The 17,146-nt window shown below is 36.0% G+C and overlaps 1 protein-coding gene across 4 annotated transcripts in view; it reads left to right on the forward strand.

Moving 5' to 3' along the window:
* The window catches only part of TEX15 (testis expressed 15, meiosis and synapsis associated), a 93,926-nt gene that overhangs the window by 12,258 nt on the left and 64,522 nt on the right, over positions 1 to 17,146 (forward strand). For all 4 annotated transcript variants that reach the window (XM_025421205.3, XM_025421347.3, XM_025421254.3 and 1 more), the window contains exon 2: positions 2,902 to 2,977. The gene's annotated coding sequence lies outside the window, so the exon portion shown is untranslated. The remainder of the gene's footprint in view (positions 1 to 2,901; positions 2,978 to 17,146) is intronic.

Consider the following 17,146-nt stretch of genomic DNA (forward strand, 5'->3'; position numbering starts at 1 on the left):
TGAATATAGAATTTTCATATTTGATAGAAACTTTATTTTTTATTTATTTATTTATTTATTTATTTATTTATTTATTTTATTTTTTTTTTTGATAGAGAGAGAGAAAGAGAGAGAGAGAGAGGGGCAGAGACACAGGCAGAGGGAGAAGCAGGCTCCATGCACCGGGAGCCCGACATGGGATTCAATCCCGGGTCTCCAGGATCGCGCCCTGGGCCAAAGGCAGGCGCTAAACTGCTGCGCCACCCCGGGATCCCTAATAGAAACTTTAGTTGAATATTTTCAACCATACCAATATGAACGCATATCTCCCTCTGCAGATTTAATTCAGAGGTTACTGTACTGGATACGTTCTAGTAGAGAAAAGTCTTAGAAGACAGTTTGTTGTTGTTTTTTTCCCTTAATAAAATATCTCTCATCAACTTACGGAAAGGCTAACCAAATCAGTACCTTCTTTGTTAAATCTGTAGTTGGTGTTGCTCTGTAATTTCAGTGTCCCCATAGCCAATATTTCTCCCTATTTTCAGGGGTTTGCCTGTTTTGCTATTTTAGAAAGTCTGGAACAGTTCTGTGCAGGTGTTCTTGTGTTACTATCCTTTCCTGAGCAACTTTTATTAACAAATTAGGAGTATTGGTAACTTCTACATCTTCATACATACTTGTTTTGTACACACTCCAGTTGTGGTAATTTATGTTTGCTTCAGATTATTATTAATGTACTGACTTAAAAAAAGTGTCCTTAGGTTACTACAATTATAGTAGACATGGAAATCAATTTCCAAATGTATATATTATCCATATAATTTTATTAAATATTTCATACCTTTATTGATATGTGAATGCCAGCTCTCATCATGGAAATTTATGAATGACAGACCATCGCTATTAAATTCTCAGAATTTTTAGTTTCCAAATTATTTGGTATTTTATTTTTATATGTCAGTCTCTTGTCCTTATTACCTTGGTTATATTTACTCCTTACAGTTTCTTTATGTCCTCTACTTTTATTTCTCTGGATCTCTTTGGCAGTGACACTTCATTAAAATACTTAACTAAAACATAGGCAAAATAATCAGTAAAGGGTAACATATTCTTTTGTTTTTATACAGTTTTAAAATGAGTAGTAGTGATCTTTTCAAAAGTAAATCTACAGTGTCTATTTTAAATACCTTTTTCAGGGCATTTGGGTGGCTCTGTTGGTTAAGTGTCTGCCTTTTGTCAGGTCATGACCTTGGGGTCCTGGGATTGAGCCCGAGTTGGACTGCTGCTCAGTGGAAGTCTGCTTCTCCTTCTCCCTTTGCCCCTCTTCCCCACTTGTGCTCACTCTTTCTCTCTCTCAAATAAGTGAAATCTTTAAAAAAATAATATCTTTTTTATTTGTTTGAATGCTTAACTTGGAGAAAAGAAGAACTCTAGAATTTGGAGTCCAAAGTTTTGCTGGATGTTTCACTAATAAAAAGATACTTTTAAAAAAATTTCTTTTTAAGGTTTTATTTATTTGACAGAGAGAGCACAAGCAAGGGGAGTAGTAGCAGGCAGAGGGAGAGGGAGACTCCCTGCTGAGTAGGGAGCCCAATGTGGGTCTCAATCCCAGAACCCTGAGATCATGACTTGAGCTGAAGGCAAATGCTTAACCAACTGAGCCACTTGGTAACCCCAAAAATAGTTTTCTTAAAGAATGTGTAGCATTAAATTTTTTTAAAAGATTTTATTTGAGAGAGCTAGCATGAGTAGGGTGGGGCAGAGGGAGTGGAAGAAGCAGATTCCTCACTGATCAGGGAATCTGTCTCGGGGCTCCATCCAGAACCCAGAGATCATGACCTAAGCCAAGGGCATGTGCTTAAACCAGTGGAGCCACCCAGGGCACCCCAAGATGTGCAGCATTTTAATGTATGGAATAGTATCATATAGCCACCTGGGTGGCTCAGTGGTAAGCATGTGACTTCGGCTCAGCTTGTGATTCTGGGGTCTTGGAATTGAGTCCTGCATCAGGCTTCCCACAGGAAAGCAGGTTTGGGAAGCCTGCTTCTTCTGCCTATGACTCTGCCTCTCATGAATAAATAAATTTTTTTTTAAAAAAGGAAATAGTATCATATAGATATTACATAACCAGTAGTATTATCCTGAAATCAAGACAAAAGTCTGTTATCCTGAAATCAACACATAAATGTGAAGCTAATTATAACAGATCATTAAGATTCAGCTAATTATATAATTGTTTGTGTTTTCATGTTGCATACAGTTACAGCTTAAATGTCTCCAAAAGAAACTTAAGAAATGGTTGGATAGTTTAGTGGTTTAGAACCCAGACATCAAGCCTAGGGGGAGTTGAAAACCAACTAAGCAATTGGTTAACCTTAGCAAGTTTCTTAAACTTTGGGAATCTCTCTGTTCTCATCTGAAAAAATGGAAATACTGCTACCAATCAGTGCAGATTAAATGAGATACTGTATATAAAGTACCTAGATGGTACATAGCATGTACCACAACTGTTATAATGACTTAATTAAAATTTTGGTATAAAACTGTCAGTGTTAGTGTTCAGTGTCTTTTGCTATATGTAAAAATCCAAGAACAAGCTCATCTGCTGTGTCACAATGTCATTTTGTGTACTGGATGACAACGTAAAAGTGGTGACCTGACTCTGAATAGCAGATGAGAATGTACTGAAGAGAGGAGAAAGACAATCAGAAAGAGGAATGAGAGAGGAGAAAAGAATGCAAGGATGTTATAGAGAAGGCACTGAGACATGTGGAAAACAGACCCCTTCCTCCTCACAAATGAGAGAGGACTAAAAGGAAAGCGGAAATCAGGAGGAAAAAAATGGAATGGACAATAAAGTGCTTGTTCTGGAGGGAGCTTCTGACCATAATTCTCTTCATGTCTCCTTTTTCTTTTTTGTAGGTATTCCTTTGTCATTTTTCATGTATGGACTGAATTCTGATCATAACTGTATGATGGTAGATTCCATTGAAGAGTGGTAAGTATTTCAAATAATGGTTTTGCTATTGCTGTTACTTATAATGCTGTATTAATTTTTTTCAACTCACTGTCAGTAATCTGCTTTACAGTTGACTTGTAAATAATTTGGCAATAAAAAAGATACATGAGGGGGATGCCTATGTCTCAGTTAAGCATCTGCCTTTGGCTCAGGTCCTGATCCTGGAGCCCTGGGATCAAGCCCCGCATTGGGCACTCTGCTTGGCAGGGGGCTGCCTCTCTCTCTGCCTGCCACTCCCCTTGCTTGTGGTCTCTCTCTCTCTCTCTCTCTCTCTCTCCTCCCTCTCTCTGTCAAACAAATAAATAAAATCTCTAAAAAAAATATACATGAGGAATATGTGTAGTCTTTCACATTTTGGAGGAATGCTTTTAAAGCGTCCTTTGCAGTAAATATTTATTGGGTACTTATTTTATGAGGATTTGTGATTGGAGCTTAGATTGAAAAATGGGTAAATTATAGTCCAGGGGAGAACATTGGCCCAAACAAAATTGACCTTAACTTACCATAAGTATTCAATTTTTTATTAACTAAATTGGAAAGTCAGACCAATATGCAGATATTGCTTAGAGCATTTATGTTATTCGAGATTTGGAACTGCCTTTGAACCACTACTTAAAAAGAATACGAAACTGGGATCCCTGGGTGGCGCAGCGGTTTAGCGCCTGCCTTTGGCCCAGGGCGCAATCCTGGAGACCCGGGATTGAATCCCACGTCGGGCTCCCGGTGCATGGAGCCTGCTTCTCCCTCTGCCTGTGTCTCTGCCTCTCTCTCTCTGTGACTATCATAAATAAAAATAAAAATTAAAAAAAAAAAAAAAGAATACGAAACTTAGTTATTTTGTAGCCAGATTTCTTTCCTTGCTCCATTTTTAATCAAAAGTAGCATTGTCAAATTTGGTCACCCACATATTAATCAGATGGGTTTTAAATGATATTTGGTTGATTCTAAAAACAAAACATATCAGAGGATGGAAATTGGACCAACTGTTGACATTTAAAAAATAAAAGTGCCATAGTCAGAGACAGAAGTACTCTAAGGAAATAAGTTGTCTAAGTAGTTTAAAAGTTAGGAGAGTTATCAAGGCTCTAACTTATGAAGCTGTTAGATTTTTATGACATGGACTTACATATGCTGTACAGTTTCTTGCATATGCCTATATGTGGAACCACAGAGAAAATGAAAACAAAGCCTGAAAGTGGTAGAAAGAGATATAGGTAAAGGAGGAAGCAAAACATTTTATAGTTTACAATACAGATTTAAGTGTTACTGAAACAGATGAGAAAAGTAAAGATTAAGAGTAGACATTTAGTGAGCAGCAGAATCAGGACAAGAAACCCATGTCTGAAGACTTCTTGAACAGAGCCCTTTCTTTACTGTATCATAAATACTTCAAAAACATTCTTTTTCAAGCTAATTTTGTAAAGACAATTTGAAAAGAAAATGAGAAGTTGGATTGTTAAGTCACAGTGAACGCTATATAGCCAGGTTAGCCTCAGCTACTTGTAACTGGGCCTGAGGATTCAAGATATTTTTCTGCCAATGTGATCAGTTCCAGACTTTTTGCATTTGGGGAAAAAATTGCTTGTTCAATCTTAGCAACATCTTCAAAACAAATCTCAGAGCTCTTAATTTTTGTTTGATAATTCACAGATTTTTATTTAACATTTCATAATGTATTTATTACATTCAGCCTTAGGTAGTAAGATTTTATTTGTCCCTAGTAGTTCAAATTAATATAGTTTTTTAAAATAAATTTCTAGGAGGTTAGATAAATAGTACATTCTAATGTATGAATTTTCTTTTCATATAGCACATCTTTCTAGAGAAGTGGTTGACATGGGCACTGATTTTCAGAAGCACACAGTTCTACTTGTCTAAATCTTTTAAACCTAAGAAACCTATTGACAAAGTAGAACTGTTCTCTTGGGAGTTATGTTGGCTTTTTTTTTTTTTTTAAATCTTCCTTGTTTTCTGTAAGTGAGTCCAGGTAGCTACTGGAATTACTGTGTAGTTATTATAAGCCCTTGTCTCTGATTCAGAGTAATGGCCTCCAGGGAAGTAGGACTCAACAGATGGCTCATCTTTTCCAAAAGCATTTGATAATCTCCACATGGTGCTCTTTCTAAAAGATTCTGAGATTTGGCAGTGACAGAATAAACAAGATGATCAGAAAAGAAATAAGGTAGTCCTAGTGTCCATCATAAATAAAATTTAAAATAAAATAAAACTTCATGAGCTTCCTCTGTTAAATTTTCCACTAATTTTATAGAAGATGGAGATGATCTAGAAACATTTTTTATTAAATAATTTCTACCTTTTGTGTATAAGACTGAGCAGGTTTTTTTTTTTTAACTTATTTTTTTTTTTAAGTATTTTATTTGTTCATTCATGAGAGAGAGAGACAGGCAGAGACACAGGCAGGGGGAGAAGCAGGCTCCATGCAGGGAGCCCAACGTGGGACTCTATCCCAGGATTCCAGGATCACTACCTGAGCCGAAGGCAGACGCTCAACCACTGAGCCACCCAGTCATCCCTTTTTTAACTTACTTATTTAAGCAATCTCTATACCCAACATGGGCTCAAACTCAAAACCTCAAGATCAAAAGCCACATGTTCTACCCACTGAGGGAGCCAGGTGTCCTAAGAGACAGTTTAAAAAAAAAAAAAAAAAGTCAACAACTTGTTATTATCATTGTTCTGGCATCCCTCTCTCCTCCTAAACCAAACCTCAAGAACTTGACAAGGATAGAACTTGCAGAGTCACTACTGTGATGAAATTGTGCTTTCTTAAATGTATGTGTTCATGAAGTGTAGGGGTGCCTGGGTGGCTCAGTTGGGCATCCAACTCTTGGTTTTGGCTCAGGTCATGATCTTGCAGTTGTGGGATTTTGAGTAGGCATCAGGCTCCATGGGGATTCTCTCTCTCCCTCTCCCCCCTCCCATCCCAACTTGTGCCTTTCTCTCTCTCCCAGAAAATAAAATTATAAAAAATAAATGCATGTGTTCACGAAATTTTGACATGTAAACCTTTGGATAACTTATAAATGTATCTAATGGGATGTGTGTCATGTAATAATGGCTAAATAGATATTGAATCTGAAATCAGTAAGAAGAAATGATCTGACACTCAGCCAGATGCTGCTGCCCAAATTGATAGACAAAAATCAGTAACATTCTGTAAGTGAAACAAAAAAATTACCAGATTTTACTGATAGCAGCTTAGGGGCATTCTCTGCTCCTTCAAGGGGTTACAAGCTTCTAGTCCATGAAAAACAACATATTTTTTTACCTCTTCAGTCACCCCTCTCTAATTTAAGACTTTATTGAAAATCTATTTGTGTAAACTTAGGTGTTAACCTTTGAATCATTATGCTATATGTTTTTTTTTTGTATGAGCTTTTTTTCTTCTCATGCTATAGATCACAATCCTTTTTTTTAAAAGATTTTATTTTCTTATTCACTGGAGACACTGAGAGAGAGGCAGAGACATGGGAAGAGGAAGAAGCAGGCTCCATGCAAGGAGCCTGATGTGGGACTTGATCCCAGGACGCCAAGATCACGCCCTGCGCCAAAGGCAGATACTTAACTACTGAGCCACCCAGGCGTCCCAGATCATGATCCTTTTGATTATGACCTTGCTCTTTTATGTTAGTTCAGCCTCACCAGTTGGAGAGCTTTGAAAATTCCTCCAGTATTCTATTCATATTTTCTCTCTAAGTGTTCTATTTGTTTATTATGGCATCCAGAAGAAATTTCTCCTTCCAATTTTCTGTCACCACCCGATTCCTCTCCATGGGCCTGGACCTTTCTGCTCTTGGTTTCCTCAGTGTAATGCTTCATTTCCACTTGGAAACTCTTCATTACCAGAAACCAATACTAGCCACTGTGCTAGTGTTACAGACACTTTAACCCTCTTTTTTTGAGGGAAGGAAAAAGAATTTATTTTACATAACTGATTGAAAAATAGTAATTCAGGAAATAGTAAATAAAATAATAATATGGTCTCATGCACCCTGAAGGAGGTGGTGCCCGATTTGGAGTTGTGATTGCTATGTCCAGACAGTCTCCTATTTGGAACTTCTGTGACTGCAGGGTCATGGAGTCATCAGTCTCCTTCCTCCCAGACATGGTGCTGCCAATTTCCTTTACTCAATAGGCAGGCCTTTTAGGATCTGTAAAAACAATAGCAAAATTGAACTGTGTGCCCTTCTTTCTAGCTTCTGGGTAGACTTTTACTAAACTAGTCAGTTCTTTCAGTGTTGCATCCATCCAAGTGTAGATCTGCAACTCGCTGGACGGCATGTTTCCATGGGAAAACTCGTCCATTCCGTGGTGGCCGCCGGTATTGGTGGTGAAGATATGCAGCAGTAGCAGGCACGTTTTTTCCTGATTTTTCTCCGGCTCCTTCTTAATTTCCTCCTGGGAAACGCGCAACTCCACTGCCATCTTCCTCCTCCCTTGTTTTTTTTTTTTTTTTTCTTAAGTAGGCAGCGCAGAGCTTGAACTTACAACTGCAAGATCAAGACCTGAGCTGAGATCGAGAGTCAGATGCTCAACTGACTGGCACCCTTCTTTACTTTTTTTACTATGATCTCTTTTCTTGATGTGTCTCCCATTCCATCTTTCCTGTTGTGCTTTTTTAGCTTCATTATAATCTCTTTATCTTTAACCATTGTTGTTGGTTTTTTTTTTTCCAGCTGCTTTTGCCATACTTTGTATCATGATCGAAGCTAAATTTCCTCCTGGTCTCTTACTTCATTAATAATTTTCCTAAGGTTTTAGATTTCCTTTCCCCTGAAATGCCCACTATTGCTAAAGAGTGTCGTGAATGATTGTACTATACATTCATACCCAACTTGAAATTTTATATTACGTTCTCGGGATCTTATTTCACTACAAATATGTAACCATTTATGTTGGCACTATTTAAAAGATAGGAACTAGGGAAAGAAGAAACTTAGCTGTAATTTAGTAGAGGAAAGAAATAACAAAGGAAAGTCAGAAATAAATAAAATAGAGACCCAGGTAAACAATAACATAACATTGAACATGATGACCAGTTTTTTTAAAAAATAAATAAAATTGGGCAGCCCGGGTGGCTCAGCGGTTTAGGGCCGCCTTCAGCCCAGGGCCGCCTTCAGCCCAGGGCCTGATCCTGGAGTCCCGGGATCGAGTCCCATGTCGGGGTCCCTGTATGGAGCCGGTTTCTCCCTCTGCCTGTGTCTCTGCCTCTCTGTGTGTGTGTGTGTCTCTCACGAATAAATAAATAAAATCTTTAAAAAAAATACTGATCTGTTCTATAATGATTAAAAAATAAAATAAAATAAAATTGACAATACTTTAACTATATTAACTAAGACAAAGAAGAGTGCCTGGCTGACTCAGTCCATAGAACATATGATTCTTGATTTTGAGGTTGTAAGGTTGAGCCCTACACTGGGTATAGAGATTACTTAAAAATAAAATCTGAAAAAAAGAGAAGACTCAAAAACCAATGAGAAATGGAAGAGAAAACAATACAACAGATAATCACAGAAGTATATACTATAATAACAGATTACTATAAACAGTTATATACTGGGGGACCTGGCTGGTTTAGTCAGAAGAGCGTATGACTCTTGATCTCAAGGTTGTGAATATTTTTTTAAGATTTTATTTATTTATGAGAGACACAGAGACAGAGAGGCAGAGACATAGGCAGAGGGAGAAGCAGGCTCCATGCAGGGATCCCGATGTGAGACTCAATTCCGGGACTCCAGGATCATGCCCTGAGTCAAGGCAGATGCTTAACCACCGAGCCACCAAGGCATCCCAAGGTTGTGAATTTGAGCTCCACATTGGGTGTAGAGAGTACTAAAAAAAATAAAAACTGAAAAACAAAAAAAGAATTATATACTAACAAATAACTTAGGGGGAAAAATAGTTAATTCCTAAAAACACACAGATTACCATGTGACTGAACCATGAATCCAAGAAATAGGAAGTCTTAGACCAATAACAAGAATGAAAGTTGATAATCTCCCAGCGCAGAAAAGCCCAAGACCACGTTTTCATTGGTGAATTCTACCAAACATTTAAAAACAGAATTAATGACAATCTTTATCAAAATCTTCAAAATCTTATAAATAATGGAATAGAGGGAACACATTCAAAATTATTTCCATAAGGTGTACCTGGGTGGTGCCATCGGTTAAGTGTCCAACTTTTAGTTTTGGTTAAGATCATGTTCTTGGAGTCATGAGATGGAGCCCTGTGTCAGGCTCCGCACTCAGTGCAATCTGCTTGAGATTCTCCTCCCCTCTCCCTCTGCACCTTCTTCTCACGCATGTGCATTCTCTCTGTCTCTGTTTCTCAAATAGATAAATCTTTGGCTGTCTATAATTTTTTCCTTAGAACTAATAAATGCTTTTGTAGCCTGTTTTTCTATAAATCTAATATTTTTTTCTGCAAATGTGTTGGTACTTGTCAGTAATGGTTTTTTGAGTGGTAAGATATATAAGTTCCTTTTTCTTTTTTTTAATCTGGAGAATTCTCTTTTTTTTTAAAATTGTAGTTGATATACAATGTTATATTAGTTTCAAGTGTATGGTGAGTTTTTTTTTAAGTCTTCCATTTCCCTGTTTTAGTCTAGACTGATGATTTCCTAGAAATGGTGTGTTACTCTCATCCATCCTAGGGTTACTGCCCGATGTTGTATCCATTCATTTTTTTAATCCCATTTTAGATTCAGTCTTTTTTTTTCCCCCAAAGCACATCTTCCAGTAGCTTTCTAAGAAAGGGTGTATGTTAAATATATACATGTATCTTAGACCTTGCCTACCTTTAAAAGACTTTCTCTTACCCATGTACCAATATTAAGTGAGCCAGGCATGGTAAAAGAGCTAAAGCTTCTATAACTTTCTACCCTAGCCCTCTTTTTCCTAGTGTTACCTGAGTTATGAAACTTTAGTCTTACCAGTAAGAACACTGCATTCTGGTTGCACAATTCCTGTCTCTATTTATACTAATTCCATATTCGGTGGTGATTATAGCCAAAACTATCAAAGAAACAATATTTGGTCAAAGTATCCTTTGTTGACATAATCTATTAGCAGTGGTCTGATTAGAGATTTGATCTCACCATCTCTACATATCATGAGATGAATTAATTTTAAAACATTGAGATGTTTCCAGTTAGGATGAACAGAATCTAATTAATACTATTTTTATTTTATTTTATTTTATTTTATTTTTTTACTATTTTTAAATTTATGGTTACTTCCTTAATAAAGTTAGGAATTCAGATTGATAAAAAATGTTAAACTCAAATAAATTATTTAAAGCCAAATTTTAATATAATTCTGGTTGTACAAGTTCCCCCTGAAACATTAGACCAGTTTTGTCATAATAGGCTGGATATTAGTTCAGGATGAGTGCCAGTATGATACTTTAAGAAATTTATAAAGTGTAATAGTTATAGTATGGAATGGTAAATGGAAAGTATTGGAATTATTGGAAAATAGTAAATTTTTGGTGGTCACATTTTCTTTGTTTTTGACAGCATTTAGCTGCCATTCAGTTAACACATTTGTATTTTTTCTGTTGTAGATTGCCATTTGATACAAGACCTATCAACTTAATTGTAATCTTTGGTGGGGGAGATAATAGAGTACATTAAAATTCAGTTGATTTTTAAATTTTTTATTTATTTCAACTTCTTATTAATTTTAATAAATGTCCTAATTAAACAACATTGAAATTTGAAAAAATTGTTTTCTGGAAATGATATGATAATTCTATCAGTCATCAATCATGGGTATATAATGAAACCCCATGAATGAGTGATAAGGAGGAGGAGAATATTTCTGTAGATCTGTTAAGCACAAATTTGTCTAAATCCTTCTTCTGTATGTATTTTTTTTCTAGCCTCACTTAGTTGTTCACCTGGTATAGAATTGAAAAATTTTTGTTGAAACTAACCAAGGTTGCTATACACCAAGCTGATGACTTGCTTGCTATCATATTTCTTCTTTTCTTTTTTTTAAGATTTATTTATTTACTTTACAGAGAGTACACAGGGAAGGGTAAAGGGAGAGGGACAGAGCATCTTAAGCAGACCCCACACTGAGCATGGAGCCCAACATGGGACTCAATCCCACAACCCTGAGTTCACAACCTGAGCCAAAAACCAAGAGTCAGATGCTTAATTGACTGTGTCATCCAAGTTCCCCAGTTTCTTCTTTTCTAAATTATTCAGTTTTACTTTCTTTATATAAATGGCATCATACTTTAATCTTTCCAATGTGTTTTGACATTGTTTCATATAGCTTAGTTCATTTTCACTTGTGTTATATTTCCTGACGTATTATATACTATAGTTTATCCACTCTGGTGGTCAGCAGTGGACATTTCAGTTACTCAGTAACAGTGCTGCTTTGAACACTCTTCTACTTGCCTTTAGGTATACATGAATGAGAGCGTCTCTGGGGTAATAGTTCTCAGAGATTTGGGTTTTAAAATTTGCTGTTTCCACCTTAACTGTAGTGTAATGCAGTCCAGTTCAAACACTAGCCACTGACGCCTGGGTGGCTCAGTTGGTTAAGCATCTGACTCTTGTTTTCAGCTCAGGTCATGATCTCAGGGTTGTAAGATCATGCCCCATGTTGGGCTCTGCACTGGGCGTGGAGCCTGCTTGGGATTCTCTCTCTCTTTCTGTCCCTCCTCCCCTTCTCTCTTTCTCCCTCTCTCCCCCTCTTTCTTTCTGCCTTACCCCCTCTAAACACACACAACCACAAAAGCTCTCACACCTGGACTGAGTGGCAGACTCCACAAGACCTGAGTCTTCCACAGAACTTCCCTTACTTCGGATGTTAGTTGCAAGTGGGTTCCCGAAGCCATCCACACCTATGGCCAACTGGTTACATATTCAAGGGTTCCCATGGACCCCTCAACTTCAATAATTCACACAGAACTCTGGAAAGCACTTCACTTAAAACTACAGTTTTATGACAAAGGACATACATAGAATAAAGTCTTGGAGGTTCCTGAACACAGAGCTTCAATGACCTCTCTCCATGAAGTCCAGAAGCATCACCCCTTCCAGCACATCAGTGTGTTTATCAAGCAATAAGCTCTATTGAGCTTTAGTGTTTGGTGTTTATTGGGGTTCCATTAAGGAGGCACAATTGATTAAATCATTGTACATGTGGCTAAACTCATTCTCCAGCCCTTTTCCCCAATAGAACAACTGAAAAGTCCGAACTCTCTAATCACAAACGTCTCTTTCTGGTGACCAACCCTCATTTTGAAGCTGTGTAGGGTCCCACCATGAGTCACCTTTTAGCAAAACAAAGTCACTCCTTCAGGAAATTCCAAGGTTTTTTGAAGCTCTTTGCCAGGACAAAACCAATATATTCTTTATACAGGATCCCTTTCATTACCCTTCAAATTTAAGACCTAAAGAACTTTTGTTGATGAGGGTTACATCTATTGATATTTACTGTATCAAGTTAAAATCCAGAAATTTTTTCATTTAAAAATAATAACACATCCATCATGTATTAATATAAATATTTTAGTAAAAAATACTTCCCACAGAAAAGTGCTGTTGTTTTTCATTATTGCAAATCAGGCCTAATAGAAGTCAGGTGAATTCTCATACCTGCTTCTGCATTTAGTCTTTTGCGATTTCTGTTGTTTTGATAGAAGAATATAAAGAAATAAGACCTCACAGATACGTAGTTGCTGACACCTTGAAATGCTCTTGTGGGGACCCTCAGAAGTTTTCAGATCACACTTTGTGAATTGTTGCTTGAGTGTTGATGCCTAGAGAATGGAGTTGCTAGTCAGAAGATAATGCACATCTTCAACCTTAAAAGATAATAGCTGATTGTTTTTTCTAAAGTGACTGTGCCAGTTTACACAATCACCAGAAGTGTATGAGAGTTCTGGTTGCTCTGCACCTTTTTCAGCATTTAATATTGTCAGACTTTAATATTTTATCCTCTAAGGGGTATGGAAAAAATACACTTCGTTGTAGTTTTAACTTTTGTGTTTTTGTTTCCATATGGCTAGTTACTGTTTAAATATGATGGATTCCTCACTGGTTTTTTTTTTAAGATTTTATTTATTCATGAGAGACACAGAAAGAGAGAGTCAGAGACACAGGCAGAGAGAGAAGCAGGCTCCATGCGGGGAGCCCAATGTGGGATTTGATCCCAGGTCTCCAGGATCATGCCCTGGGCCAAAGGCAGGCACTCAACTGCTGGGCCACCCGGGCGGCCCATCTTATAACCTTTAGTATTATTTTTGTCAACTTCAAGATTGAATCAACTTTACGGACTTAATATAGGAAGATTTTGCATATCCACAGTAGTAAGTATTCCTCAAAAATAAAGTATGCCTGTTCCCCCTTTCAGCAAATTTTTTATGACCCTCAGTTTTTTAGAAGTATTCCTATTAGCCCAGACCATTTCTTATGCTTATGCTTAGGTATTTTATGTTTTTTGTTACAATAGTGAGATTATTTTTGTTTTTAAGAGTTTATAAATTATGAAGATAAAAATTAAGGTAATAAAGATATAAACTAATAAATCGCTCTCCACCCTATTTCTAAATCACTTATTATTCCTTTCTTCATAGGCAATTAATATTATCTTTTTCTTTTAAAGATAATTTATGCACACTTAGCTGAACACTCTTATACTTCTATTTTTCTTCTGGAAAATTCTAACATATATGACGACAGAATACTATAATGAACCCCAGATACCATTTTCAAGCTTTAGCAATTATAAACTGGATAATTTTAAAGCAGAAAACCCAGATATTATATCACTCCTTTTTTAGTATGTGTATGTTAAATCAACTAGTGATTTTATTTTTTTTAAAGATTTTATTTATTTATTCATGACACACACACACACACACACACACACACACAGAGAGAGAGGCAGAGACATAGGCAGAGGGAGAAGCAGGCTCCATGCAGGGAGCCCAATGTGGGACTCAATCGCGGGTCTCCAGGATCAGGCCCTGGGCCAAAGGCAGCCCTAAACCACTGAGCCACCTGTGCTGCCCTCAACTAGTGATTTTAAATCAAGTTTATTGAGAATGCAACCTAGGAAAAAGCAATGAAATATATGAATTAGGAGTTAAGAAGCATGAAGAATAAAGGTAGAGATTTGAGCATAGGTAACTAAAAGTTGTAAGGAAATGGAGCAATACCACAACAGTACAAAGATAACATTGCCAAGAATTTCACATAAATGTCAAAGATACCAAAAATTAAATACAAGAAGTCCATGATATGCTTATACTAGAATGTTATAATGAAAATGAAGAACACCAGAGACAAAGAGATCTTCAAAAGCTGTCAGAGAAAAAAGATTTGCCCATAAATGAGTGGCAGTTAGATTGGAGGCAATTTCTTAATAGAAGCAGTGGATGGCAGTAAGTAGTGTGGGATAATAGCTTAAGAGTGCCAACAGAAAATGTCAGTCAGTCTAGAATTTTATACCCAGGAAGATTTAACCTGATATAGCAGGTCTTTCAAAAAAATAGAATTTATCCAGTTCTAAAATATTTAAAACATCCCCTTGAAGTTAGGGAAAGACCAATGCATCTGACATTATCACTTATATTTGGCATATGTTGGAACTCCTAGCCTGCCCACTAAGGCAAGCATAAGAAATAAATGGTATAATAATTGGAAAAAAGAAATAAACTGAAAATTGTTATATACCCTTCATCATTTACAAAAGATATAGTTGTTTATGAAGACAAATTGTTAGAATTAACAGGAGCTTAGCAAGGTTCCCCAGGAGTCAATGTATAGAAACCAGTTTCACTGAAGGTCATTTTGCTCATAGTGGGTGCATTCACTCTGATACCAGACTGCCTGGCTTTGAATTCCAGATTCAACAAATACTGTCTACTGTATGTCCCTAGGCACATTATTTAATTTATGCTTTTTTTCATAATTTAAAATAAAGGGTATCTCCTAGGGATACAATGATTAAATGGATCAATATGTATCTAAACCACTTAAATAAGTATTCCTAATAAGTGTTGCAGATGAATGTTAGTCATTATTTTTATCATCCTGTAAGCCATTTTAAACATTAGCAATGAATAAGTGAAAAATTTTTTAAAAGACAGCATATGTAGTAATTTTAAAATTATTAAAAACTTAGCATAAATTCTTTAAAACCTGTTATATCCTCATGGAAAAAAAATAAAGCTTTATAGAAAGATATTAATGACATGAATAAGTGGAGAGATAGCCCATGTTCAAGATAGAAAAACTAGTAAAACAGTGTCATTGATCAGTAGTAGGTTCAGTGAACTTCCAATTAAAACCTAAACAAGATTTCTTATTAGACAAACATTTAAAAATATGCATGTCAGAGCAAAGATGTTTCAGAAGAACAAGATTTCTTTTTTCTTTTCTTTTGGTTATGTCCAAACATGGATCACTTAACATGGTGTGGTGTTGGTATAGGAATACAGATGCCTGGGTAAGTGTCTGCTTTTGACTCTGGGTGTGATCCCGGACTTCCAGGATTGAGTGCTGCATCAGGCTTCCCACAGGGAGCCTGCTTCTCCCTCTGCCTGTGTGTCTCTGCCTCTCTGTGTGTGTCTCTCATGAATGAATGAATGAATGAATGAATGAATAGATAAATTAATTAATTAATTAATTAATGTTTTTTTAAATATAAAAAAAGAATACAGAAAGATACCAACCAATACAACAGATCAGAGTGCCCAGAATATGTGCATATATGGGAAGTTGGTTTATATTAGAGATACCATAGATATATAGGGAAAGGAAAGATTTTTCAAATAAATACTAGCATGATTTTATACTCACATGGAAATATTGAGCCCTTCTTACTTATCTCAGACCAAAATTAATTTCAGGTGCATTAAAGACTTAAAGGTAAAAGGCAAAACTATAAAACTTTTAGAAGAGAATAGAGGGGATTATCTTTAAACCTTAGAATCATTTCTTAAATTTGATCAAAAGCAAAAATATAAAGGAAAAAAAATAATTTCAACTACATTAAATATTTTTGTTAAAGTGAAAAACAAGTTTAAAAAGTGGAAAATTATTTGCAACAAGTGTAACTGGTAAAGACCTAATATCTCAAAAAGATTTTTTGTGCAAAAACCATAGAATAGGATAAATAGCCTCATAGAAAAGTGGATAAAAAAACGTGAACAGGCATTTCACAGGTTTGAAAACTCAAATGACCGATAAATATACTCAGTCTCATAAAAAATCAAGCAAATGCAAACTAACCATAGTGAAATAGCTTATGCAGATATCAGATTGGCAGAAATTAATGCCAATCAAATGAGATGAGGATATGGAACAACAGGAACTGTCACACACTGCTGGTGATAGAATAAAAATCTAGTACAATAAAAGATTGAAAAATTAAATAACAGGAAAATTAAAATTTTGCTATGGGAGGCAAATGCCATAAACAAAATTAAGAGAAAAATATTGCAACACTTATTATGACAGACAAAAACTAATTTCTCTGTGTGTAGAGTCTTTAAAAATCATTTAAAAACCATCTTACCTGTAAAAAGAAAAGATGGGAACAAATGATAGAAAAAATAAAATTACTCAACCTCATGAGTAATGAAAGAAATGCAAATTAAAACCTCAAGATTCTGATTTTGTTGACTAAAATTAGTTGGATAACATACTAAAAAAATCTTCAAAGAGATTATTCTCTTCTTTCCTTTATGTAGGTAAAACTTAAAACAGTAATAAAAACCAGGTAAAGATGAATTATTAAAAGGCTGAGAAAAGAAAGCACTGCTTGAAATCAGGATTATGAAGTCACAAAAGTCAGGGGAAGAATGTATTATTTCAGGCATAGATTGGTCAAAAATATCAAATGTAGAGAGGCCAAGTAGTTTATGAGCCAGGAGTATCCTTACATGAGTGAGAGACTGATGTGAAAAATCATTAATAACCATTGAGGTAAAGTCAGAAATCAAAATAAGATTGAGGAGAAAGTGGGAGATGATCTAGATAAGGGCAAAGATGACTCTGGCAGATTCTGTTTTTGAAATGATTGGGTTTGAGCTTGTTTAAATACTTTTGAGCAAGATCCAGAGAAGCTAAGTGAGTAGGGATAAAATTCAGAATAC

The sequence above is a fragment of the Canis lupus genome, chromosome 16 (assembly GCF_003254725.2).
Source record: "Canis lupus dingo isolate Sandy chromosome 16, ASM325472v2, whole genome shotgun sequence".
NCBI classification, from domain to species: domain Eukaryota; kingdom Metazoa; phylum Chordata; class Mammalia; order Carnivora; family Canidae; genus Canis; species Canis lupus.